The 27,942-nt window shown below is 39.7% G+C and overlaps 1 long non-coding RNA gene across 1 annotated transcript; it reads right to left on the bottom strand.

Annotated features, from left to right (window-relative positions):
- Positions 1 to 4,822: 4,822 nt before the first annotated feature.
- Positions 4,823 to 9,349, bottom strand: LOC147320665 (uncharacterized). Its single transcript, XR_015131155.1, has 3 exons — positions 9,312 to 9,349; positions 8,000 to 8,031; positions 4,823 to 5,404 (listed from the first exon to the last, which is right to left on the bottom strand). It is a non-coding gene; the product is annotated as an uncharacterized LOC147320665 (long non-coding RNA).
- Between the last annotated feature and the right edge of the window lie 18,593 nt (positions 9,350 to 27,942).

Here is a 27,942-nt window from a genome sequence, read left to right as displayed (position 1 = left end):
AATGAATGAGACATCTAAATTAGAGTTCCAGGCTTCAAGCAGGTGTGGGTTGTAATTGTTGATCCAACAGTCCTTTGGGTCACGTTTCAGAATGAGACCTGTTTTCTTGTTTATGTCTTGGAGGCATTGTTCATACTCATTCATTGTCAAGTTGCATCGTGACAGAATCTGCTCTATGGTGAGGGAAGCAGCTTCAGGTTCCTTCAGGAGGTTCAACAAAGGTCTGAGTTTGGCTTTTGCAGCTTCAGTGTCTGAATCCTCATCCTGTCTCACAATCATTGTTCTTGTGGCTGGTGGTTTTGGAAACCCAAATCTACAACCAGAGTTCACACTCTTAAAGCATGTTTTTGTGTGGTTTTTGCTGTGCTTTTGTAGTTCCGTGACTTTTTTGTGCAGTACAGGTTGTTTTTCTGGGTCAGGGAGTTGAGCTGAGATGTATCTGTCCACAAAGTCACAGACAGTTTGGTCGTCATCCACATCTACTTCTACCTTTTCTTGAATCCACAGCAACATGTGTATATGCGGACTACCTCTGTGCTGGAACTCAACTCTGTAAAAGTAATCAATGATTTCACCAAGGGGCTGTGCAGGAGAAAAAAGCAAATCTCTGAACAAAGCCTCAACACACTTATCAAACATTCGCATGGTGGTTACTGGATTTGATCTTAGAATTTCACACTTTTCTGACCAGTCCAGGGCTTCAAAATCAACCTCTTCACCTTGCTGTCTCTTTATTGCTTGAATCACTTCAGGCCATCTCATCTCAGCAGCAGAGAAAGTGACAAAGAACTGAGGTGTTCCTATTTGACGAATCATACTGAATAAGTCTTTGGTAGTTTTCTGCCAGTAAGCTGGAGTTCCTCTGAGTGGCTGCATAAATCTGATTGCATCTTTATTTCTTACCAGCTTCTCTACTTCTGTCTTACTTTGTAACATTCCTGATGTGATTTTGCATCCATCTTTGGTCATAGTTTTACCTTTCCTTAGCTGTATTGTCATGCTGGAATTAGCCAAATGTATTTCAGTGACAAACTGTGAGAAAAACAGGTAATTTGTATCTTTAGCAAATCTTGCATCAATGTTGAAAAGCCTTGACTTGAAGTAAGCACTTGGTGTGAGTTTAAGAAGTCTCTTTTCATCCAGTGTATTCTGACCAGTAGGAAACTGCACAGGAAATGCCATGGCTTCCAAATGAGGAGTTCTGAAGAAGCTAACAGGATTGTTTCTTTCTGCAGGAGCCACACAATATGTGTTATCAGTGAAACAGAGAATCTCTTCTGAAATGTCAACAGGCTGCAGACAACTTTCTAGAGCAAAACTTCCATTGTTCAAATCAATTTCTGGTTCCTCTGGATTTTGTTCCTCTGGTTGTTCATCACAGGATTGCATATTAATAGCTTGTTCACTTTCAGGCTCACTTTCGCACAAAAGGGCATCTTTTTCATAGTTGTCAATTTCCATTAAATCTGCTTCATCATAATCATCACTTCCCATGCTAGCTTCATCACTGCTGTCATCATCAGGTAAAGTTGGATCACAAAGCAATGCATCATCTCTGATAACAACATCTGTGTACTGTGGGTGAATCTGTTTGAGTTTACGCGGGGCTTCAATGATTTTAGACCTGGTGACAGTCTGGAACAGCTGATGGCCTTTGTAGCACAGTCGTCTTTTCAGCTTGATCCTCATTACCTGTGATTGGCTTCTGACCCTCGGTAAACAGTCAACTGTTTGTTGGACTTCAGGTGGCACACACACCACATTACCACGTATGAGTCTCTGTCTGCCCTTTGGAAGTGGAATAATCTTAGCAAAAGGTATGCATTTGGCAATCAGATGTCTCTCCAAAATGTTGAGATCACACAGTTCAGCTGGAATATCCTGCAGTTCTAAACCGTTAACAGCAGCAAGCCTTGGCATGCGTCCACTTTTGAGGGAACTGTGACACGTGTGACAGATATACTCCTTTTTTCTCTCAACAGAAAAGCTGCAGTGATCATTACATGCTTCATCACACACATGAACAAATTTACCAGTTAGACACTGCTGAGCTACAGTTTGGTGTTTTGAGTAATTTTCTCTTTTGCAGATTTTCACCTGATTAGGAAAAGAAGCTTTTAGACAAACAGTACAAACATAAGATGGTGCTGACTTAATGTTTGATCTGAAACGAGATATGGCCTCATTCATTAAACTGTTCTCTGGATGACACTGTAAACTTTCAGCTGGTCGATGCATCTGACAATATTTTCTTTTTATTTTCATTGCACATCTGATATTATGCATCTGTCTAAAAGAAAAACTGTTCCAATATTTCACTCTCATTCGTTCTCTCATATTGTCCTTGTGTTGCTGCTGAAATTGTCTTTCTTCTCCATAACGTTTAGTGATATAACATTGTTTTTTCTGTCTAAATTCTACACTTTCTTTATATAGGTTAGAAACTTATGACCTCATGTAAGCTTTATATTTCTCTCTGAATTCAGCACAAGTTCTGTATGTTCTTGTTATTCGTTCCTTCTGCTTTTCTTTGAATATAGGATTGTCTTTATACATCCTTATGACACGTTCTCTTTTTCTCTCTCTAATTTTAGTACTTTCTCTATAGATCCTTCTCATTTGCTCCTTCTGTTTTTCCTTAAAATCATCTCTTTCCTTATAGATCTTTCTCAAATGTTCCCTCTGTTTCTCTCTATATGTAGGATTTAGCTTATATAGATTACTTTTGTACACACTCTTCTTTTGTCTGTGATCAGGATCATTAGACATCTGCCTTTCTTTATTTTTCTGATTTTCCTTTCTTTTTGGTAGTTTTTGTTGGGCCAATGATCTTCTTCTCATTTTTTCCCTTTCCTGTTTACTATATTTCCGCAGTTTATGAGAAAGTTCCTGTGTTGTCTTGGTTGAACAGGAGGCAGCGGTTGGATCCTTCTGAGGAACAGAATCTGATGTTACCTGAGGTTCTCTCACAGAAGATGCAGATGTTTCTTTTTGTAAAAAATCAGAAGGATGATGGTTGCTTTCAGGAGCAGCTGTCTCATTTGAAGAATTCACTCTGGATGATGTCACTTCTGTGGTTAAAGTGTCAGTCACAGTTTTCTGTGTCTGCTCATTGGATGTCTGGGAGTTTAATTCAGGAACAGGTTCATTTAAATCTGGTGTTGGAGCACTTGTAGCGCATTGTCTGTATTCGGCATCTCTTTGGTAAGCAGCGTTTTCACTGTGAAACTCAACAGGCTGTAGCTCATAAGTGCAGGTTGGTGCGATGCTAAACATTCGGTACAAACGTTTGATCCTGTCAATCATGTCGTTAAGACGTGTGAATTTTAACACAACTGCAGTTCCACCACTTACACCTAGCGACAATGGCATTCCTGTAGACTTACGTGGGTGAGGGTCAAAGTATGCGTATTCACCTGAAGTCAGCCTGCAAACTGCGATGACTGTTCCTCCCATGACTAGCAAAGCGTAGCGAAACTCTGAAGCCAAACGCTGTAGTCCCTGTTCAAGGCTCGGAAAGTGATCTGTACCATCAAATGTGCTGTAACGAGCAAACTGAGACATGTCGACTTGATACTCGTGTCTGCGGCTGGTGACCACTGAGGGAAGTTCATCGCAGGCTAGAAACATGCTGTTCACAAACCTCTTTCTGGCATCTGAATACACAGCATGGCCTTTGTCCAACACACGGTTAAGATCTGCTCTGGTAATGAATTCATCCTCGTGTAAGAATGAGAGGAAAACCAAACTGTTCGCCATGCATTGCTGATTCCGGTACTTTCCATACTTAGCAGAAGCCTGGCTTCGGGATGCACAGACGCTACTCACTCGTGGGCGACTTTCACTGTTTGTAACCTGTACATGAGACGGTCCTGGAGCTTCTCCATCATGCTGCGTTTGCAGTTTCCTGGGGTTCAGTCTGGATTACCTGCTGTACTTTAGCATTTGGCACAGATGATGAGCAAACACCTCTCTTTACTACATCTGCATAAGACACTGCGGCTGTCTGAACGCTGAGCTGCACTTCTGGACTGGGAATACTTGTAACAGACACCTTTACCTGCTCACCGGTCTGAGAAACATTTACCTGTTCCTTCTCCTTTTGCCATCTAAGCTTCTGGGACTGTGACCTTTGACCTTTCCTTGGCATTTTGTGCAAGTACAAACTGGACCTTATATGTATTTATACACAAATGTAAACAAAACTCAACCTGTAAACACTGAAAAACTCCTCAAGTTTCTATTAAATGGATAAATGTAAAACTATACAAATGGTAAAGTGTTCTTATAACTGTGTAATTGATGTAAAAGGCTGACTTAAATACAAACTCAATATAAAAGTTATTGAAAGATCTTTAAAAACAGTTTTATTGTAGCTTTTTCAAAAACTGTATATTCTCTTTTTTTAACCAGACTGGTTAATGAATAGGTCTATACTTCTGTGAAGTAATATGCACAATAAATCTCAACAATCAACAGGCTATAATAAAACTCTTAGCTTTGAAGTAGACTTTGTGTAAATCTTTTATATATCTAAAATTTAAAGCAAATATAAGGAGCTGTGGTGGTGTGGTGATCAGATGACAGGCGATGAGGATTCTTCAGCTGGATGTTCTGCAGCAGTCAATAAACAGGAAGTCCGGGTCCTCAGGGCAGCTTCTCAATGACAATTGTAACTCAATACTTACACTGAGTAACAGAAATGGGTTTGTCCTTAAATAATATTAGTATAAAGTTACTGTAGTCAAATGTTATAGTCAATGAAACAGACTTGAAAAATGTATTTGAATCTAATTTAATATTTATGTAAATACAGCAGTCTGAATGTATATATTACAAAATAACCAGATTGTCTTATTACAAATAAACCTTTAAGAGATGTATATTTTATATAATTTATTAAAGTAATTGCACCTGTAAGCCAAACAGCCAATCAATGTTTATTCCAAAGTGTAATGCAAAATTAAAATGACAAATGTAGGGCTGTGTAAGTAGTTTCTACTGTGAGTTCTACTGTACTGTAATTCTACTACTGTAATTTTAACTTTCTACTTGTGATTTCCAGCAAAATGACTGGATGTGAGAGAGTTTAACGACAGGAAAGATAGAGCAATGAGAGGGGGATCTCTCAGAATTCTGAAAACAGATCGCCGAAGTTGTGGTAACTTCAATTTCCAAAAACTTGGTTTCTTGTCAACCTTGGTTTCTTGTCAAACTTGGTTTCTTGTCAACACAGGTTTAAGCTTGTCAAAATTAGATAGAGCTCATGGCGGAGAAATGATAGAAGATAGAATGGCTTGTCAAAAAAGATGGAGCAGGGAGAGGGAGAGTGATAGGACAGACTGAATTTGCTTGTTAATGGCTTGTCAATGATAGAGTGAGAGGGTTTTCTGCAGCAGGTCACCTGTAAGACAGAAAGAAAGTGGAATTACACACTTCCAATAAACCTGCCTTTACTGTATTTTTCAGACTATAAGGCACATTTAAAAGCCTTTAATTTTCTTAAAAATAGACAGTGCACCTTATGTATGGTTGTGCTTACTGATTTCAAACCAATTTTATGTGGTACACGGCACTCTGTCAAATCTGTCAAATGTTTTAGTATGACTTTGGTAAGCTACAAAGCAGCACCATTTGATGTATTGTCGGAGCATGGCTACCATAGTCAGCACCCTTATAGAGTAATTCGTACTGTGCTTCAACATAATATGGTGTGTGTGTATAAGGGCCTGGCAGCTGTTGAGAGCCATGCTTATGAAGCAGATTTCAAACTGATCAATCCACATTCATCAATCCATAAATCCTGAAAAGTGAGTGTATTGTTCTGTATTTTATGTCTTCAACTGAACAATTTTGAGAGTTATTGTAAATGAGTTGAATAAAGTTTGACTTATCTGTTTTGTTTGGCTTAATGTGCCTTAGAATTTAGTGCGCCTTACAGTCCGAAAAATACAGAACATATATATCATTACACACTGAAGAGTTGTACAGTACATTATTAGATTCAACTGAATGAAAATGTTTATCATATGGTGGTGGAACATTTCTAAGGACATTTTTGCATTCTATTAACACAATAAAAACAAACAGAGTCTGTAAACCAAGATGTGGTGCTACAGTAACTTACTATAAACATTATATGGTCAAGCTAAACCCACACAATGAAGTCAGAGCAGACAGTTTCAGACCACCTGCTTTAAACACTTCACATGCACTCAACTCACATGATCCTTAATGCCCAAAGGTCTCAAATTCCTGTTTCTGTGTGTACTTACCTGGTACAACAGTATATCATAATGTCTGGGGAGCCATTAACATAAAAGTAAAAAATAATTTACTCAGTATGACTTTTGACAAAATGAAAAATTTGGAGACAGATGACTCCTATATATGGGCTCAAAATGTGGTCATAAATATTTTGTACTTGTAAAAAAGATTTGTATGTGTAAAAAAGATTTGTGTGTGCGTAAAAAAGATTTGTATGTATAAAAAGATTTGTGTGTGCGTAAAAAAGATTTGTATGTGTAAAAAAGATTTGTGTGTGCGTAAAAAAGATTTGTGTGTGGACTTAGAAAAAAACCCCTGCAAGTTACAAGTACGGATTTTGACCCTATTTTTCTTCCTTTCATCTGATTGGTCAATGTCATGTCAATCACAAATGTAACAATCCAATCAGAAAACAGATGGGTTTGGCTGTCGGAGGGGCGATTTTTTGAACTGCAGGTCCTTGAAGGGTGATACAGTTTGAAGCTGGAGGATCGCTATATAAATATCTGATAGCAGCTAGGTCCCCTAACTTTCAGTAGCTGTTGAAAGGAAAAAGTTGTGGTATATCAGTGGTTAGAAATACCATTATTACTTTAGGATTAGTTTAACACAAAGTCAAGGCTGACCCAGGACCATTGCTGTGAGTCACAGTGCGCAGCATAAAAGTCCTTTCACATCGGACGCAGGATGTGCTGCTAATGCTAACTGCTAACTAAAAGCAAAGGATCCAGAATTTGTTACGCTGGCTGCTGGGCTCTGTGGGTTTTTGCAGCAGCTCTACCTGTACTAGATGCACCTGCTCCTTGTCTTTTCTATCTCTGACTTTATGTCCTCTACAAGAGTTTGGTTTTTTTGCTGGTTCTTCAAATGTTCAATAAAAACATGTATGCTAATTCATAACGAAGAAAGCTTTGTAATGAAGACTGTCATTTCCAAAACACTGCCCGCCCCCACCCCGCGTCCGCAGCGCTGTTGAAAAGGCTGTGGAAGTCCCTGTATTAAACACGTAGACCTGTGACACAAAAATCACCAAACTCGGACGACCACAGACTGTTTTCCTTCGTGGTGATGAAGGAAAACACTGGGTTGGCATGTAAAAGGGCATTTATTCCCTTCAAAGACCTGCAGTTCAGAAAAAGCGCCCCTCGACAGCCAAACCCATCTGTTCTCTGATTGGATTGTTACATTTGTGATTGACATGACATTGACCAATCAGATGAAAGGAAGAAAAATAAGGTCAAAATCAGATCAGCAGTCTAGAGAAAGGAAACAATTCATCAGATCACTGTTTGATGATTCAGACTGTTGAGCCTCTTCACACACAATCCAATTTACTGTGACATAAATTAACTAGTAAAATTCTCAATTTATTTAAGGCTTTATGAGCTTACTGTAGTCTAAAGAGGAGATAAATGAACTGCAGCGTCTCACATGGTTATAGCAAGTGAAATAAAAGCATTCATTACTACAGAAATACAAAGAATAGCCACCAATATTTGTTGGCACAAGTGTAGGATATGCCAAATATTTCCTAAACAGAAGCTTTGTGGCTCCAACATTTTCTACAACAGGTCAGTACTAGTAAAGTGTGAAAACCAAAACTTTTAAAAACTTTTTGCCCATCAGTAAATGGAAACATATCACAAAAAGTCAAACTACTGCATGTAAGTTGCCAAATGTGCTACGCAATGCCAGGTTCATACTGCTTCAGTTACAATCACTGTTTACTTACCAGCAAAGGCAAAACCAAAGATCTCTTTCATTCTGTGTAACAAAAGACAAAGCACAAAAACACAGAATGAGACAACTCAAATCAGCATCACAGTCAATACTGCATCACTCTGTGTAGTCCAAAAGATTCAGTATACTTCTTTGTTTACCACAGCAACAAACAACTCTCCTCTTTTTTCTACACCTTATTAAAGATTACTGTCTTCATTAAGGTAATATGTGGTTTCATCCATTTGTAATAAGCCACACACGTTTCTCAGTTATGTGATAGCTCTATTAGTTTGGTGCCATTAGATAACACAGTAGATTTAATAAGCAATGATTTGCTACACCTAGCACTGCACACTTTATCAAATTCTGACATCACAATTTCAAGGCATGAACAATCATAAATGAAAGCTTGGATGATATTTTTGTAGGCTTCAACATTTGAGTTGGTCTGCATTCAAATTCTGCTTCCTAAAAATATTATCACCTACACACAGTATCATTTAATATGCTGTTGTTTTAAATATCTACATATCATATTTTTAATATTAATGGTGAACTGCTGCATTTTATTTATTTGAAGGTGGACTTTTTTATATTTCGTTAATTTTTCACAAAGTGAGAAGTTAAACAGAGCTGCAGGTGTAGGTTTTCTTTAAAAAAAAAAAACAACCTGCACAAACAAGTGCTTGTTAAACAGTTCTTAAAATTTAACTAAAAAACTAAAATTAACTTATTAAAAAAAACTTCCTGTTAAGAGATGTTATTATTCTTATATTATGTGTTTTATCCTCACTCTCTCTCTCCCTTCTGTTAATTAACTCACAGCACAAAAACACGTTTTGGGACACAGCTAATGGCGGTAAAATGGCTCCTTTGAAGTTGCCGACCCTGCTGCTTCAGCAGCTAATCAGTGGTTCTAAAATTACCTTACAACCTAAAGAATGAGGCCGTTTTAACTGACTGATTTGTGAAGAGGAGAACTAACTTCACTTTCCTAAGAGACTCAGAAACACTAACACACCGAATGAACCAAATACAACACAATAACTGTATTAAACAATCAAATGAACCACATTAATTTCACACTGGGCCTATAGCAGCTAGGCTAGGCGTTAGCGCTTAGGTTGTTAGGGCTAGCATACCAAACACTCCTTTTAAATACTAAAATTACAACGTTTCACTAAAAAAGTAGTCATTGTGTTACTTTAACATGACTTATACTTCAACTGCCTTTATAAGTCACTAACAACAACTGGGTAAATCACTCAAACAGCTTATAGACATTTCATTTCAGAGAAGAGAGACAGAGAAGCAGCGCTTACCGGCAGGGACGAGCAGAGAGTGGGCAGAGATTCAGGCGTCAGCCGGAGACATAAAAAAAGAGGCATTCACGGGTAGTGGGAAACTCCGCAATTACACAAAATTGAAAACGTGAAAAATATATGTAAATTTAAATATTATTATACTAGATTTTTTTGCAACAAAAAGCAACTAACAGAAATTTTATTCTATATATTTTAAGAAGCCCCACATCACCGGCCTGAATGACTACAGACCGGATGCTCTTCGTGGATTACTGCTCAGCTTTTAACACCATCCCTCCACACAAACTGGTGGCCAAGCTACAAGACCTGGGGCTTCCATACAGCACCTGCATGTGGATCAACAGCTTCCTCTCGGGCCGTAGACAGAGAGTCAGAGTTGGCCATCACACATCCTCAGCCCTGAGTCTCAGCACTGGCTCACCCCAGGGCTGTGTGCTCAGTCCACTGCTCTACTCTCTCTACACACAAGACTGCACTCCTCGCCACCACAGCAACATCTTTGTGAAATTTGCAGATGACACCACAGTGGTGGGGCTCATTTCCAAGGGAGACGAGTCTACGTACAGAGACGAGGTGGAGCAGCTGACGTCATGGTGTAAGGCCAATAACCTCCTCCTCAACACTTCAAAAACCAAAGAACTCATAATAGATTTCAGAAGGAAAAAGGCAGAGATCCAACCACTATTCATAAATGGGGACTGTGTAGAAAGGGTGGCAAGCTTCCGCTTCCTGGGAGTCAATATAGAGGAGAACCTTTCCTGGAGTGTGAACACCTCCGAGCTGCTGAAAAAGGCCCAACAGAGACTGTACTTCCTGAGAATTCTCAGGAGGAATAACATCACACAGAAACTGCTGGTGTCCTTCTACAGAGCCACCATTGAGAGTGTTCTAACTTACTGCATATGTATTTGGTACACTAGCTGCACAGGGGCTCAGAGGAAAGCACTCCAAGGGATCATTAACACCGCCCAAAAGATCACTGGCTGCCCTCTCCCCACACTGGAAGTTCTACACAATGCCCACTGTTTTAAAAAGGCCCAAAACATCATAAAAGACACCTCACATCCTGGCCACTCCCTGTTCGAACTGTTGCCCTCAGGCAGACGGTACAGGGCAATCAGAGCAAGGACTAATAGACTCAAACACAGCTGTTATCCAACTGCAATAACACATCTGAATACTACAAAAAAATGTCCATCACGCCACTCTTGTGTTAATCTATGCACGGCCTGAAGCATGTGTGTGGGAATGTATGTGAATGTTTTACTGTTACATCTTATTAGTATTTTAAGTATTCTATCTATTTTATTTATTGAATTTTATTGTTTTATTTATATTTTGATATTGCTAGGGATGATGCAATGATCGGGGACCATTCTTCATTTCGTTGTTCTCGTGACAATGACAATAAAGTTTCTGATTCTGATTCTGAATAAATGTTTCAAACAGGATTCTTTGAATTTGAAATAATGGTTAAAAGACATAAATAAACACAAGGTCATTATGTTAAAATGTACTTTATTATGATAGATTTATTTAACTGACTGTAATAGCAGTAATAAGAACAGTCTTCTTCTGAACACCAACACCAAGGAGCTGGTGTTGGTGTTCATGAAGCTTCAGCTTCAAAGCTGAAGCTGTCTGCAAAAACTAGCTGAAAAAGCTGAGAAGTTGCAGAAATTGTAAAAACTTTGCAGAAGCAAAGGAACTTTGCTAAAATGGAATAACTTAGCAGAACTGCAATATCTTAGAGGAAACATAATACTTGGCAGAAATACAATAGCATAGCAGAACTTAGCAGAAATATTGTAACTTACCAGAAACACGATAACCTCTCAAAAATACAAGAATTTAGGAGAAATAGTATAAGATAATAGAAATAATATATTTAGCCAAAAATACTTAAACATTACGGAAACACGATGATTTAGAAAAATAGTACAACATAGCAGAAATACTGTGATTTACCAGAGACACTGTGATGAACTATGAATATTGTAATTTTAAATCAATACTATGTTTTAGCACAAATAGTATAATTTGACAGAAATACTATCATTGGGCAGAAATACTATGTTTCAGCACAAATACTCTGGTTTAGCACAAATATTATAACATAGCAGAAATACAATTATATAGCAGAAATACTGTATTTAGCACAAGTACCAAAAAGTAGCAGAAATACTATGATTTAGCAGTAATACTATGATTGAGCAGAAGTAGTAAGATGTAGTAAAAGTACTTTGATTTAACAGAAATACAATTATGGAGGAGTAATACTTTAAAATGGGAGAAATATTGATACACACAAACATACACAGAGCGTAAAGGGAAGAGTATTTGTGCCATGGAGTGTTAACAAGAATGTGAGGTCCATATTAGAAAAGCTGGTAAAATCATAAAAGTTTGCAGAATTGTAATGAATGATCAATATGAATTACTGGTCTGTGGTAGGGAAAAAAACATGTTGACGAAGGGGGAATCGAACCCACGACCTCTGGCTTGCAGACTGCGCCACTGGGAAAGAGAGCGGGCGACTTGAAAAACAGGGTGATGAGCAGTCAGAATTAGATCGCGGTGAGAGGCGAAAAACGCTGTTTTTTGGAATTACAAAATGTTGTGTAACTCAAAAATTAGGTGGGCTAGAAGCATAATTCTTCTACTGGCTGAATGAGCGGACTTTGGTGTACTTTGACCACGATTTTCATTGATCTTTGTACATCCGTCGCTGAGATATGACAAGGGAAGGAACGGCAGACCTCAGATATGATTGGCATGCTGGGAAGCCGTGCAGGCCCTGATATGTGCATTTGAATGTCTGAGTCCTCACAGAGGATTGGCTGCCTGGGGACCAGGAAGAAATATATAGAAATAGTATGATTAAGCATAAATACTACATTTAGCAGAAATACTATATTAAGCACAAATCCTATAAAAAGCAGAAATAGTATATTAAGAACAAATCCAATAAAAAGCAAAAATACTATATTAAGCAATATAAATATCCTATAAAAATCCTATAAAAGGCAAAAATACTGTACTATGATTTGGTAGACAAACTATAATTAATAAGAAATACTATATTTGGCAGAAATACTAAATTAACACAAATCTTATAAAATAGGAGAAATAGTATGATTTAGCACAATAGTAATAACTTAAAACAGAAAAATTGGAAAAGCAAAATGGACAGCTGAAAAAATGCCGAACATGCTAAGGGTCCCTAAAATATACTTGTTAAATGAAAAAAATCGGCAAAAAAACATATAACAGCCACACAATCACAAATATGGACACATATGCAAACACACATGCACAGAGAGACACACACACAAGATCCAATTCAGTCAACCAGTCTAAATATATTGAATTTAAATCTTACAATGAGATCATCCCATTAAAAGGCTTTCTCTCTCTCTCTCTCTCTCTCTCTGTTACACACACACACACACACACACACACACACACACACACACACACACACACACACACACACACACACACACACACGGGGAGAGAGAAGCAAGTTTCTAGCTCAGTCAAGCAGCCTGGGAGCTGCTGAATTTGAATCCACCAGTCAGAGAGCCTGTGCACTTTTTCCCGCCAAAACAGGTGCACGCAGCACAGAGAGACACAGGGTTTTTGCAGTCTATTTCTCATAATGACGACTCCCCTCAAACAAATGACCATAATTTCCTAACCGTAGGGGCTAGAATGGTCATTCTTACACCAGAAGAGATGGAGGAATCTTCAAGTGTTGACAATTTATCATTAAAATATGAATTATTAAAGATATTTGACTTCTAATGCACCACAACTGAGTAGAGCAAAGCAAAAACTGCCTTGACTTGCCCTCAAACAACACTCTCTAACTCTAAATCTATTTGGAGTATCAATATCATTCTTTCACCGTAAGAGACAGCAGGCTTTGGTGAACAATCATGGAAATTTTCAGGTCTCTGTGGAAATACATTAAAAAGATATGACGAGAGAAAAAAGTGGTTCATTTCCAGAGTTTGAAATCTGAAGAAATCTGAGCGAAGGACGAATTTCCTACCCTCAAACAAGTCTAACTCATTTCAGAACGGTAATAGGTGAGAAAATAATTCTTGAATTGTGAGCGTCAGGAGTGTCTGAAGATATACTGGGACAAGCCTTATGTCTTAACTTTGCTTCGTTAAGGAGATATGACGATTCGAATATGCCTCTCATTACAGAAATCAAGCGGTGATTTTGAACAAGCTCTCCATTGACTTTCTATGGAGAATTTTCCGACTTTGTGTTGGTCTGAGGAGATTTGCCAAAATTCTATAAATCACACAACAATGATAGTGACATTTTCAGAAAGCCAGCAAAAATACCTACGTTTTGATGTATAATTTGTGGAAGTTGAGTGAAAATTGAGCAAGTAGCAAGAAGTTGTTCAGACATGAAGAGAAGACTGCAAAACCTTCAGTGGCACACTGGAAGCCAAGTGCATAGCAACCATAACAACGCATGTATTTTGTGAAAAAAATCACAATTTTGCAACTGAAAACTTTAAGAGGCATAAAAGTAAAACGGTAAAAGATTTGAAAAAGCTGATTTATACCTGAATAGCCCAATAATTTGAGAACATTTTAAAGTTTGAATGGTTGTTCTACGTGAAAATATGAGGAAGTAGTTAAGTTTCAAAAACAAGAAAATTTTAGCAGAATTGCAGAATTTTCCCATTCATTTCAATGGGACAAATTAAGCTTAATATTTTAAAAAGTATAATAGTGAAAAATACCAAAAGACATAGCACACATTAGCAGAAATAGCAATTTGAACGATGAAAATCGGCTGAAAATTGTGGAAGTAGTTAAGTGCCAAAAAGTGCACGGAAGTCCCAAGAGGAACTCAATAGTGTGGATGCTTAAAGCATCCACACAATAAAGAGAAACAGGAACTCAATAGTGTGAATGTCTACAGCATTCACACAATAATAAAGATAAAGAATAAAGAGAAACAGGATCTCAAAAGAGAAACAGGAACTCAGCCATGTTGGCTGTTGGTCAGTGTCAGAGTGAGTGACGAGTGACAGTCGCTTTGATTGGGTGACTGATGCCTCACTTTTTCAGACTTAAATGTAGAAACACTGTCCCTACATTATAAAGAGAAACAGGAACTCAATAGTGTGGATGCTTAAAGCATCCACACAATTACTATTACTTTATTGTGGATTGAGTCCAGTGCATTCACAATAAGGGAAGCAGAGGATAAGGAGACTGGGTGGATCAAGTGAAGTGTGAGAGTGAAGGGTCCTTAAACAAGGAAAAGAAATGCATGTTCTGGACCATATCAAAGCCTTTGGGTTTGTGTGTCTGTCTTTCCCTCTTATATTTCACTCATTGTACTTTAGTATAATATTCTGTGACTTTTACCTCACCTCTTCCACCCAGACAGTTAGGTAATGCAGTATAATATATCTAACAACGAAATGTGTCCCTATTCAGAAAACATCTTACCAAATCCATCTATTAAAAGTGTCTTGACTTTGTAATATTGGAGCTGGAGAATCCAGAGAGTCAAACAATTTAGGGAGGACAGCAAATATACAATATACCATGAGGAAAAACAGCATTTAATCTAAAAAAAAAAAAGGTTGAGGATGTGTGTAAAATAGGGACAGTGTTTCTACATTTAAGCCTGAAAAAGTGAGGCATCAGTCACCCAATCAAAGTGACTGTCACTCGTCACTCACTCTGACACTGACCAACAGCCAACATGGCTGAGGCTGCCCCCTCAATTAAAAAAAAGAAAAGAAATAAAATGCCTGGAAGTGAAAGCCAGTAGCTGATTTCAACATAGTTAAGAGCTTTGCAATCAATGAGGAAGGGATGGTTTTTAAAGCTTAAGCCAAAGTACAGCCTCTTCTCACCTGATTCATTTTATCTTTGGCTTCCTAACAGTAATTCTGTATTAATCCTTGAATCTTATGAATCCTTAATAGAGTTCAATCTCTATTTTTAATCCTATGTTTACAATGTGTAAGAAGTGAGAGCTGACTTCTAATTCAACAACATTAAATGAAAGGTTAACACTTCTATGCTTGCCTTTTAATCAGTAGGAACGTGTCAACATTCACAGTTTAAGGTGTGAAACAGGAACTGATGTGTCTTTACACCTTACAGCTTAGACCAGATGTCATCAGATTCTCTTATCAGTATAAGAGGAGCACCAAAACAGGGTGTGCGCACTTTAGACCGTATTACTCAAAGTATGCTTTCACCAGCATCAACATCCATCTTCATATATATTTTTTTGTACTCTCAGTAATGACCCTAAATCGCAGATGTCAAGTACCAGGAAAATATAGTAAAAGCATCAAAAAGCTGGATGATGTGGCCCAAAAGGCATGCCAGCTGACTCCAGGTATGCAATGTGCATCTCAAGCATGCAGGGTTACTTCTCTGTAAAAAAACAAAAAAAAAACAAAAACAAAAAAACATAAATAAAAAATAAAGGGGGACACAAAGTTTTGGCATGGTTTTAAAGACCATGTCACATTTGAATTCACCTTTTAACCTGCCTCTGTTCTTTCCTTGTGCATCTCTGGACTGTCTTCTACCTTTTAGAAAGCTCACTACATCCCACTCAAGCCATTTGAGCTTATAGAAGAGAGAGACTTTTTCTCCAGTGCTGGTAAATTCCTGTGTTATAGCAGCCAAAACAGCAAGAGAAAAACACCAAATGACAAAAATAAAATAATAATAGTAAGTAATAATAAGTTAAATAGAATAGCTAAATAAAATAGAATGACAAAAGAAAATAAGAGTAAGGTAAAATGACTAGCAAGAACTTAACTGGTAACTTAAGTAAAAAATCGAAATGCTATGTAAAACATTGAAAATGACACATAAAACAACCGCAGCAAATATCAAATGACACTGAAGTGGTTCACTATAACCAGTTTAACGTGAAGTGAACAGTGCAATGAAGTGATTAGCGTCTCATCTTCTCTAGTGTGTCAGAGGAGATATAGCTCGTGCCAACTCTTTCAAATAGATATTTATTTTAGAGGAAGAGGACAATGTCACAGAGGAGGCAAGTACAGCAGGAAGTGGTAAGTGAAGATTGTGCTTGTGTGTTAAAAAAATAAAATAAAATTCCTGTTTCACTGTGTGGGCGCACAGCAGCATGCTGGCACAAGCCACAGTCTCCCTAAGACACTTTACAACGTTACAGTGACATCCTGACTCTCATGAGTGTCACAAAAAAAGACAAGCGTTCTCCTGGTTGCACTTTTCACCTGCTGCTTGGACACGTTGCCACTGAAAACTGCCATTTGGTTTGGTTGTTGTTGCAGTTGGGGGCATGGGTTATTTGGAAAATATGAGTGAAGAGTGATGAAAACCCCTTTATAGCTTTGTGAAAGAAATGGGTTATGTAAAGCAACATAATGCAACTCCAGTTCCCAAACAGGCACTACAATATGTAAAATGCAAAGAAATAAAAAAAAACAGAGTCCAATGGGTTGTAAGTCTCATAAACACATTTTATTCACAGTAGAAAAGAAAGCAATCACATGGTTAACTGGAGAAAATGTATAATTATTTAAAAAAATATTCACTGATTTTGAATTTGGTGGCAGCAACATATCTCAAAAAAGCTGTGACAGGGCCATGTTTACCAGTGCGAAGCCTCCCCAAATCATTTAACAGCCCGTTCCTCTTTAGTCCAGGAGATGCAACATCCATTTTTAAAAGGTTTTACCCCGAGGAACGTCATTTCAAAATCGTTCCACAATTTTTTTCAGATTTTGATGAACCTCTGCCTATCTTTACTTTTGAGAAACTCCACCGCTCTGAGATGCTCTTTTTATATCCAATCACCTTGCTTACCTGCTGCAAATCAACCTAATTAGATGCAAATGTTCCCATAGCCTTTTCTGTTTAGCATCGCTTTCTTTTCCAGACTTTTTTTTTCTCCACCTAAACTTTTTTGAGATGTGCTGCTGGTACCAAATTCAAAATGACCTTATTGTTTTTGCTTACAGTGATAAAAAACAACAATTTTCTCACTTTAAGTATTTAATATGGGTTCTGGGTTCTTTTATAGATAAAAGTGTGTTTATGACATTTGCAAATCATTGCATTCTGTTTTTACTCAATACAACATGTTTAAAAATGATCACTGTACTGATATAAACTACACTTTATCCTTTATTCTATTGCAACACATTTTACTTTAAAATGCTATGTATTTTAAAAGGTTTCTATGCTGCCTATCCTTACTTTCAAGATACTTCAGTGTGCCCACAGTACCTGGCATCTGCTATATTTCACAAGTCCTGAATCAGTGACTTAATCTGATAGGCTTATAGCACTGTGCAATGTCACATAGATTGTCTCTTCAAATACGTATGCACCAAAGAAGAATGCTAATATTAAAAGTAAAAAAGGAGAAATTTCTTCAAAGTTGACATGGACAAAGGACTGGTTAGAGGCATAATAAACTCTTGAGTATAAGAGAAGCAAAGGACACTTAGCTGAAAAGGGTTCAAGAACTAACGTGAACAGCAACCCTATCAGAGAGGAAGTACAGAGAGAAACAGATCTGAAAGAAGCGGATCAACAACCCTCCCTGCTGCAGAGATCATTAAGACTTATTCTGCTGCATGCAGTTTGCCCAGTACTTCATTGAGAGGGACAGTTAGATCATGCCCTTGTAGAATTGCAGCACAGAGTGCACTTGGGACTGCAGTGCAACAGCAAGCTCCTGTCACATTAAGTCTTTTCACATGACGCTTCCAGGGACTGCAAAAGCAAAATACAACTGCACATTACATAGTCTCAGCAGATGCTGGAAGTTGGCAATGTAAAAGAGACTTCACCCACAATACACAAGAGGCTCAAAGTCAAGATATATAAACATAGTATATTTAGGATCCACCCTGTCAACAGGAATGTTCATTGTATAAAATGATTTGCTTTGGCAAATCTATTTTAAACAACATGTCTGTTAGATAGTGTTGCAGACTTCTGCTGAACTACACTGAGATGCTTAGTGAAGACAAATGAAGACCCAAAAAAATTGTGTCACTATGCATATATATATATATATATATATATAGACTCACAGCCTTGGCCAGCCGCTTGAGGAGGTACACCAGAGAGATAGAAGGCAGGAGAATAAACCAGCTGTTCTCCACAGAACCAGCAAAGGTGTACTCTCAGTGGCAAGGGAACAATAAGAGAACAGCACCACCAAGGCTGGAGACGGAGCAATACTGGAAGGGCATATGGGAGAAGGACGCAACCCATAATGGCAATGCTCAGTGGCTAGTGGATCTGAGGGCAAACCACAGCGACCTCCCTGAACAGGGTCCAGTAACCATCACAGTGGCAGATATCCAAGAAAGGGTCTCCAGTATGAAGAGTTGGACAGCACCAGGGCCCGACATGGTTCACGCCTACTGGCTAAAGAAGCTGACTGCACTCCACGAGCGTCTGGCAGCACAAATGAACCAGCTGCTAGTTAACGAGAGACACCCGGAATGGCTAACCGAAGGTCGGACGGTCCTGATCCCCAAGGACCCCAAGAAGGGACCGGTCCCCTCCAACTACCGACCAGTAACCTGCCTCAGTACTACATGGAAGCTCCTGTCAGGCATCATATCGGCTAAGATGAACAGGCACATGGGTCAATACATGAGTGGGACACAGAAAGGAATTGGCAAGAGTACCAGAGGCGCAAAACACCAGCTACTGGTAGACAGAACAGTCAGCCGAGACTGCAAGACCAGACTGACCAACCTGTGCACTGCCTGGAATGATTACAAGAAGGCCTATGACTCAATGCCCCACAGCTGGATACTGGAATGCCTAGAATTGTACAAGATCAATGGGACCCTAAGAGCCTTCATCAGGAACTCAATGGGGATGTGGCGTACAACACTAGAGGCCAACTCCAAGCCCATAGCACAAGTCACCATCAAGTGCGGGATCTACCAAGGAGATGCTCTGTCCCCACTGCTGTTCTGCATAGGCCTGAACCCCCTCAGTGAGATCATTAACAAGGCTGGCTACGGATACCGACTACGGAACGGAGCAGTTGTCAGCCACCTCCTGTACATGGATGACATCAAGCTGTATGCCAAGAGTGAACGAGACATCGATTCACTGATCCACACTACCAGGCTATACAGCAATGACATTGGAATGTCGTTCGGACTGGAGAAGTGTAGTCGGATGGTAACAAAGAGAGGGAAGGTAGTCAGAACTGAGGGGATTGAACTACCAGAAGGCAACATTGCAGACATAGAGGACAGTTACAAGTACCTGGGGATCCCGCAGGCGAATGGGAACCATGAAGAGACCGCTAGAAAAGCTGCAACCACCAAGTACCTGCAGAGGGTCAGGCAAGTCCTGAGGAGTCAGCTGAATGGTAAGAACAAGATCCGGGCCATCAACACATACGCCCTGCCCGTGATCAGGTACCCTGCTGGGGTAATAGGCTGGCCAAAGGAGGAGATAGAAGCCACTGACATAAAGACAAGAAAGCTCCTTACCATGCATGGAGGGTTTCACCCCAAGTCCAGCACCCTGAGGCTGTACGCTAAGCGGAAGGAAGGGGGCCGGGGACTGGTGAGTGTCAGCACCACAGTCCAGGATGAGACAACGAACATCCAAGAATACATTGGGAAGATGGCCCCAACTGACCGAGTGCTCAGTGAATACCTCAGGCAGCAGAAACCCAAGAAAGAGGAGGGAGACGAGGAACCATCATGGAAGGATAGGCCCCTGCACGGTATGTACCACCGGCAGATAGAGGAGGTGGCTGATATCCAGAAATCCTACCAGTGGCTGGACAAAGCTGGACTGAAAGACAGCACAGAGGCACTAATCATGGCAGCACAAGAACAAGCTCTGAGTACAAGATCCATAGAGGCTGGGGTCTATCACACCAGGCAAGACCCCAGGTGCAGGCTGTGTAAAGATGCCCCAGAGACAATCCAGCACATAACAGCAGGGTGCAAGATGCTAGCAGGCAAGGCATACATGGAACGCCATAACCAAGTGGCCGGCATAGTGTACAGGAACATCTGTGCCGAGTATAACCTGGAAGTCCCGAGGTCAAAATGGGAGATGCCCCCAAGGGTGGTGGAGAATGACCGAGCTAAGATCCTGTGGGACTTCCAGATACAGACGGACAAAATGGTGGTGGCTAACCAACCGGACATAGTGGTGGTAGACAAACAGAAGAAGACGGCCGTAGTGATCGATGTAGCGGTTCCGAATGACAGCAATATCAGGAAGAAGGAACACGAGAAGCTGGAGAAATACCAAGGGCTCAGAGAAGAGCTCGAGAGGATGTGGAGGGTGAAGGTAACGGTGGTCCCCGTGGTAATCGGAGCACTAGGTGCGGTGACTCCCAAGCTAGGCGAGTGGCTCCAGCAGATCCCGGGAACAACATCGGAGATCTCTGTCCAGAAGAGCGCAGTCCTGGGAACAGCTAAGATACTGCGCAGGACCCTCAAGCTCCCAGGCCTCTGGTAGAGGACCCGAGCTTGAAGGATAAACCGCCCGCATGGGCGTGCTGGGTGTTTTTTTTTTTTTTTATATAGTAATAATCCACTCTTCTTTAATATGCCAGTGTGCAAATAAAATAATTATGAATATTGGGTTGTTTTGTTTTTACAGAAATCACATTTATGTAAGCATTTTAGTTATTGCTGCACAAACTAGTGTCAGAGTGTCCATCTTCCATTAAAATAGAGTCTCTGTACCAAATTTGGTTTGCAGAGGTGTGAGATAAGGGCTCAGTCACATTACAGTAAAAATAGGATGGCAACCTCCCCAAGGTGATTGCATAGAACTTTTTTTTTTTACCTTCCATGACACATTGCAAGTAGCTGCAGCAACTGCAGGTGTTGCAATGTCAGCCAGAGCAAAGATCACCCGGTGAGAGGCAGGAGCAATCACTCTTATACAGAATGGTGAAGGTATGGAAATATCTGCATATTATTTAAAAATCCAGACATACTGCGAACATGTTGCAATCAATCTTAGTCAGCTGATGAGTGCAACGTGTCTGTAACGCATCCCTTTGCAATAGAGGACTAGACTCAACTGGTTAAAAGCTGGTTGTATTCCATTTATATTCTGAAAAAGAAAGGTTGCTGACCACTTATGGTATTTTCCTATTTACCTTCAAAGGCAAAGCTACCAAACACCAACAAAACTCTATCATTAGTCACAGATGAATTTTAGAATTTTAGTTCTGGCTGGACTCTGTCAGTAGTTAATGTGAATTTTTGTCTGTAGTTCATTACAAGCAGGTTGCATGTAACTACCCATTCAGTTGCAAACAGATAACAAGACTGTCTCCATTGTATTGCTTTCTTATTGCTGTGCTGAGTCCCCAAACGGCACGTTGAGGGTGCCAGTTGACTGCAAGTGGTTATTTTAAGCAACCATTTCGGAGGCAATGAAGTCATTAGTTCATTGCACACAGTCGCAGTAATTTTGGTCATGCCACAGTTTTCCCTAGTTGTGACTGTAGTGTCACCTAACTTCACTTTAGGCAGCTTTGTGCTATTTTTAATTGCTTGTGACAAATAAACACTTTTAAAATCCATCTGATTTTATTATGCTTGATCAGAAGATCATCTTTACCAACTTTGATAAAAATATGTAGAAAAAAAAATAATGTGGCCTGCGACAATTATTTGAATGTTTTCATAAAATGCGGTATGATAGGAAACTTGGATTTAGGCCCAGACTTTGTGAATCAAGTTCATCAAGTTTAAAAGTACATAACAAAATTTAATGGGCTTCGTCTTTGCCTGTGCTTCACTTCAACCTTCATGAAAATTGGCATGATAGGCAATGACATCACAACCTCCTTGGCAGAGGAAACCAATCATTTATACAGTGGTGTAAATATCAGAGGAGACACAGGGGACATGTCCCACTCAGGACGTAGAACATGGGCATTTATGAAGTACTGGGCAATTATTTAGGGGGGGGGGAGATCATTTTACTTAGCAATGGGTCTTTTCTACTCCCAGAATATGAATATGAATTATGAGTTCATATAACCACTGAAGCTTTTGTAGCAAACATAATTATGCTCACCATGCACAAACACACTCAGTCACCAGCAGCAGCAGAGCCTCTCCTCTGGTGCTGTGCTCAAGCAAGCAGGTTGATAAACGTGGAAGAGTCAGAAGGAAAAGAAGTTGAATATTTTATTTTATTCTTTGTTTTTTTCTCAAACTGTGTCAAAACTAAGTAACCTGCTTCACAGACACACATTTGTGACACGTTCTGTGTTCAGAAAGTTTGGAACATGAGCTGAAATCTCAATGAATCACATACCAGATATTAAAATTAAAATAATTTATCATTGAACTGAACAGGTGACACATACATATTTAAGCAGGTTACTTCCCCAAACAAAAGACACAAAGCCATTTTGATATCAGACAGAACTGCCAACTCATTACACTCATGACTCTCATGTCTGGAATCAGAAAACCAGAGTAAAATCAGTAAGTGACAGTGGCGGCTGCTGGTAAATTATTAATTTTAATTTAAATTTTTTGGTCGTCCGATGGGTCAAACAATCTAAAGCATCTTACAGGCAGGCCAAGAAAAAAACAAACAAATCTAAAATCTACGCAAACACTTTCTTATCTTTTAAACCTTTGCAATTAAAAAAATACCCCTTTAAAAACAAAAGTATCTACATAAATCTTGAATAAACATGAACCCTTCATAACAAGACCAACTGGGGCAGGTAGCCTCTACTTGAACATGAATTTTCTCTCCAAACCACAGAAAATCCCTGGATTATCAGAATCTGCATTTTTATCATGGCCAAGCAAGGCCAACTCAAAGGCTTCACAAAATTTAACACAGTCTGTGATTCTAGACAGAAGGTGGTGATTTTTCATCACCTCTTCGTTGTGCTGTCTTCTGCCAATTTGATTGCTCTCATTCAGTTGTTCTACTTTGCTAAAAAAGTGTAGCTTCATGATACTGTCCAAGCGGTCACTGCGACTCTTGAGCCTTTTGCACTTTTCAGTTAAGTGCTTCAAGTCCCGTACACCTGTGGAGCCATGGAAAACAAAATCATTGCTCACACATCCAGTTAGCCAACTCAGCTTGTCGTATAGCGTACTGGAGAAGGTCCATGTATATGCTTTTCCACAATCGATGGACTGCTGCTGACTAAAAGCAGGGTCGGGTCCACCAACTACCTTAAAATGAAGTAGACATCTTCAGTTAAGAGCTAGCTAACAACAAGTGTCTGTTCTTGTTCAAGACAGGAGTGTCTGTGCTGTGTGAATGTTGCTGAATTGTCTGATCAAATTCTTAAACAAGGTAGGTCATTCATGCCAGTTGGTCATGCCCGTGAGGGGCAAATTTCAAGCTAAAACTGAAACTCAGCCTTTAATTTTTGTCATTAATTGTTTGTGATGGATTTGTTTCCTTGCAACATTTTTACGGATGCGGCACCTCAGCAGCCCTCTATTGATGAGCCACCACTGGTAAGTGATGCCTATTTCTGTGACTGGTTAGCAGGGGTAACATTAAATGACAAAGTATAACAATTATTTGAGAGAAACACAGAGTGCCTGAGTGTTACACCCCAGCTCTGCTAGGTGACAGGGGAGGTAGCATAAATGAGCCCAAGGACAGGAGAATCAGTTTAAAAAAAAGGTTTACTACAAACTTTGAACAGAAAACCGGCAACCAATTAACACATAAGGCATTAACATGGGTGAGACTAAAAGCTAAAATTTAACTAAGGCAAGCTAGCATCAAAAAACTCTAAACAAACTAAGCTCAACAATATACTGGGGTTAACATGCAAAGTTCAACACTATGAACGGAGTTGAGCGAGCACAGTTCAAAGAGGAAGGCAAGAAGGGCAAACTGCATGTTCACTCCTAAGCAGCAGCCCACTGAGTGAAGGATCTCCAGCCTTTTGTAGCTGCAGGTGAGCACGATCAGCCACTGATTGCTTCATGGAGCGCCACAGGATTCCCAGGAAGCCAACAGTCTATGTGGGTTGACACATGCAATCAGCATACACGAGGGCTGGCATGAGCCTCCAGCTAGCCAATCATCAGCGAGTCCTGGCACTCTTGGATTTGCTTTAAGAGAAAGGCGGTCTCACTCCCTCCGAGGCCCAGGGCCGTAACACTGAGATTTTGACATTATATTCCACTGCATGTCAAACTGCTTCATATTTCGTGAGCCTACACTCCAGTGCTCAAACAAAAACTACAAACATGCATTTTATTTCAAAGTTAGATCCTTTACATCTCATACGTGTAACTTCTCTCAGGGGATTAAAGCATCATTATCATTAGAGGTAGCAGTGTTTCATGTTTTGCTCCACATTAAAAAAAATATTGAGACAGTATTCTGGTACAAACACTTTAGGTTTGACTAAAGTGATCATTGCTCTTCTTTTTCTTGGTTGGGACAGTTGCGAGGAATGGCTCACCATGGGTATTTTTTTATGAATTTTACTTATTTTTCCTCTTTAAGCTCACTGTCCATATGTTCCATTGGTATAGAGTCCTCAGTTCAAATAGAGCAGCCATCTAACCAGCTGGTAGTCAGAATGCACGGCCCATGACCATGCTCTTTCTCAGCGAGTGGATACTGAAACTGCTGTTACTGCTGTGCTTTACAAGCTGGCTTTACGAACTGGCTGTTTGCCTGAACAAGAACAGTGGTAGTTGCACAAGCAGGCCTGATGTGGATTGAGGAGTAAAACAGAGATTAGGCTTTGTAATACTGAGATGTCTAATGTTTAACCGTCTTTGACATCCCATTTGCTCCCTTTGGCAGCCCTTTGAAGATGACGAGAGCACTGCTATTTAACTTGGTGTTTTGTGATATTTTATAGGTCTATATCCAGACGGTTATGTAATTGACTAATTGACATGTCTTCTGTTGTTTTTATGTTTATTGCTGCTCCCTGTAATATCGTATTGTTTAGAATCACCAGTTAACCTAACAAGTAGTATTTGAACTGTAGGTACCCAGAGAGGACCCACGCAGCCACAGGGAGAACATGCAAGCTCCACATATAACGTGAACCCACAGCAGGCAGGTTGACACCTGGAACTTGTTGTGAGGTAACAGTGATCTGCACCGCTGTGCCAGCCCAATAAAATGTGATAAAACAACAAAAAATAGAAGAGATTTGGCTTACTAAATGTGTAAAGCTATAATAACCACAGCAAACATCATATGACATTAAAGTGGCTCAGTTATTAATGGTGCAAAATGCAGTGGACAGTGAAATAAAGCAAATTGTAACTGTGGTGACCCCTGCATAACCTGCTGGCATGCAAATATAGCAGTTAGACTACTGTGTTTTCCTATTTGCCCTTGAAGGTACCGGGCAAACATAGTCGCTACATCCAGAGAGCAGGATTTGAACACCTGGGCGAAGCTTAGAGGAGAAAAGTACAACCAGATATTTTCTCTCTCTTTCTCCTCCTCCTCGCTCTGCCCCACTCCTTTAGTTTCATTTTTGTCTTCTTTTCACAACGCCCATTAGTGCCCCATTATTTCACACTCTCACATCTACATCACTGATGTTACTGACTGACACACCCCATATTTGGAGCACTGAAATAAATATCTTAATTTGCAGCTATCAACTGTGTCCCTTTCCATTTATTGTGGCCTATAAGCCGAGTTAAGACAAAATGGGGTTTCGTGCAGCAAATACCTAATTTTTCCACACCCTTACCATTTTCTACTCCACCTAAAAGGACCTCACTGATATTTTGATAAATGTCATTACTTTGATAATGTCACTGGAGCCGTCTTAGCCCTGATGAAAGTAGGGTGCTCTGTCAGGTGTTTTATTGTGCTCTTTATCTACAGATGGAAGGGCTCTGTCAATTCTTCACCCCTTTACTTAACTAGCTTTGAGAAAGGTCAGCAAATCCAGATTTTAATAAATAGGAAGTGATTCAAATCTAGTTTTTCTAGTCAGACTGTAACAAAAGTTACTCTTCTCCTTTACTACTGTTTTTCTTTCTCCATGACAATTATTCTTGGCATTAAAACAGACATCTTGATAATTAATATCAAACCTCATGTAATCATTGATCAGAAGAATACTGTAATTGCTGCCATTTAAGCCGTTAATATTGAGTTTGGTTACAAGGAACGATATAAATTATGTAATGTACATGGTAGTTAGGGTTGCCAACTCCCTGAAAAATAAATAAGGGACACCTCGTGGCCAGGGCCGGGCGACCCAGTTGTCTTCACCCTTCCCAGTGTGGTGAATTTTCTAGCTCTTTTTTTGTGTGTGAAATTATTTTTTTAACCATTTGACTTGAAGTTGATTTAAGTAGATGCATATTCTATTCTTTGTGATATGAACACATGTGAAACAAATGATCATTTAGCTATTTATTTTTAGCTCAAAATGACAACATTAACACAGTAAAACAGGTCTCTTTCTTAAACAGAAGCCTGTCATGCTTAACTTTTGAGAATATAAGTAAATCTTTCTTTAAAAGCACTCTGTCCTGCTTAACTTAAAATAATAGAAAACAATAGAAAGAAAAATATTCTTGTAACAGTGCACATTTAGTGCATTTAGTACAATTGGCTTCAGTTGAGGTATTATTTCAGCTTTTCTAAAGCTAATCAGCTGCTCCTGTTTGTAAACCCGCTTGTTCCCATGATTACGCATCATAACTCATCATCATTATTCATCTATGTATTACTTTTATGTATTAGTCATCAATTTGTTGTAATCATCTATCCTTGCAGTTGTTTATTACACAAAATAAATTATATTATCACACTTCTGGCCACATAGCGCTGATATTCACTGCACATGCCCATATTAACGTTTTCCAGCCAGGTGTTTTCCTTTTTCCATTCTTCCCTTTCTCTGAGGGGAACAAACATTGCTGCTCTAATGCTGGGCTCACACTGTGCGGTTTTTGGCCCATTTTGAGCCGATTTTTGAGTGATCGGACCGATTTTGGCCTTCATTGTGCGTCGTGTAGTATACGTGGGGTAACGAGAAGTGATTAACACCTCACGACCAGCTCCCGATCATCAATCGCTCGTGAGGGTGTCACCACAGGCGCTCACACTGCTCACGCGCAAACGTAAACGTTGGTGAAAAAGACGGAGCAGCACGGCTGTGCAGCGTGTGATCTGGACAGAAGTGATGGAGGCACAACTTGTAGAACTTTGGAAAGCTCATCCGAGCCTTTTCGATGTAGCATCACAAAATTATCACGACCACAACAACCGTGGAAATAGTTGGATTTACACTGCTGCTCAATCACAGCTGCCTGATCAATGTTTTTCATTAGCAATTTAGCAAAGTTGATGGTAGTGGTGTGTCTGTGTGAGTGAAAGACAGAGCGACAGATTTTCTGTTATAACCTTCATGTTATGGAGGCACAGTGTGAGCACTCAGGTCGCATCAGAGCATCGGGCGGTATAGTGTGAGAGTACATCGTGACATACGAACTTCTAACCCCTGCGAGTCAATCGTGCAGTTTGAGCAGGAGCTGAATAACGTGACTGAAAAAAATCGCACAGTGTCTGCCCAGCTTTAGGTGTACTGTCGTCCGAGACTTGCACCGCAGTGT

The sequence above is a fragment of the Aulonocara sp. 'chitande type north' Nkhata Bay genome, linkage group LG10, assembly GCF_057382095.1.
Source record: "Aulonocara sp. 'chitande type north' Nkhata Bay isolate Kocher_YH1m ecotype deep benthic linkage group LG10, A_spYH_male_GT1.1, whole genome shotgun sequence".
NCBI classification, from domain to species: domain Eukaryota; kingdom Metazoa; phylum Chordata; class Actinopteri; order Cichliformes; family Cichlidae; genus Aulonocara; species Aulonocara sp. 'chitande type north' Nkhata Bay.
The sequence above is the reverse complement of the archived record's forward strand: the minus strand, read 5'-3'. Positions and strand labels throughout refer to the sequence as shown.